The sequence below is a fragment of the Triticum dicoccoides genome, chromosome 2B (assembly GCF_002162155.2).
Source record: "Triticum dicoccoides isolate Atlit2015 ecotype Zavitan chromosome 2B, WEW_v2.0, whole genome shotgun sequence".
Lineage (NCBI taxonomy): Eukaryota > Viridiplantae > Streptophyta > Magnoliopsida > Poales > Poaceae > Triticum > Triticum dicoccoides.
The window spans coordinates 813,836,386-813,837,705 of NC_041383.1; positions in this window are offsets into that span (position 1 = coordinate 813,836,386).

Consider the following 1,320-nt stretch of genomic DNA (forward strand, 5'->3'; position numbering starts at 1 on the left):
CCAGATCCTGCCACAGCCCCAAAACCTAACTGGCGCCGCCGCTGTCGTCCTGCACTGGATCGACCCGCCGCTATCGCTCCGCTGTCGCGTACAGGCAGTTCAACGCCTCAACCCCAGGCCGTTCAATGTCTTGCCGACCGCCATCTCGTCCTCCATGGACGCCTAGCTCCTGCACTAAAACCACCATGGCCCAGGAATTCACCCGCCCCAACCCACTGGCCCGGCTACGAATGCCCCGCGCTCCCTCCGGTGACCAGCCCCGCGACGCCCCTCCGACGACCGGAGACCTGCCACGCGCCCCACACTCCAGCCGCGCCCAACTCCCTCCTGTGCTGCTCGGTTGCTCTAACCTTGCAAGCAGCCTCGCTCGCCGTACATGATTTTGGTGTGTGTTATTTGCTCATTCCCATTGTGCGTGTGCACTGCTTGAAGGAACGCATGGCAGAGGACAGGTTTTTTTGTGCTTGTTGTTTGCAGGTCTTCTGAGGATTAAATAAAAAGCTTGCTCAAAGGAAGCATTTCCCATCAGTGAAGGCTCATTTCCTAGTGGAATACTAGCAGGTTATATCCCAACTATATCTTATGTGATGCGTTGGTTGGGATCCCTTTTGTTACAGTCGTGCTACGCTCATGTTCATCTATGAGAATGATCATTTGTATCTTAGATCCCTCCTGATGTCTTGCTTCTCATATGTTCCCCTAGTGACTCCAGTATTGATGTCATGTGACCTCATCCTTGTAGGCACTCGAGTCCTACGAGAAGTTTGATTCAGACTTCATTGCTATTAGAACGAAGGCGTGTGAGGTGTTGCACAGGGAGGATAATCTAAGTGAAATTGTGCAGGTATTATTTTTTGCTTTTCTGATCTAGATGCTAATATAGAGAGTTAGTCAAACTTAAACATGTTTGACTTAGTTCCTTACTTGATTTCCTTGGGTTAAGGATAAATTTGCACTGCTTGTCTCATGTCTGCTGTTGTTGATTGAGAAGTGTGGAAAAAATTGACTGCATTTTCCTTTGTAGGGAGAAGGACACAATCAGGCACTGTAAAAGAATTCTGAATTATTGTCTGTTAAGCACTGCACAAGATTCTGCATCTTGGAAATGGCTAGTCATTACCATGCACCTTAGCAAGGAAATAGTAGACCGTATGACATGTAAAAAGATGCGTTGAAGTGGTTGGTGCTGCTCTCCTGAAAGATGATTGATGGCTGCCTCCTCCCGCTGGTGGGGCTCTATCGCTGCAGCGCCCCTGCTGTTCACAACCGCCACCCTGGGTCGTTCAGCAACACAGTGCTAAGCCGTTCTACATTGCAGCT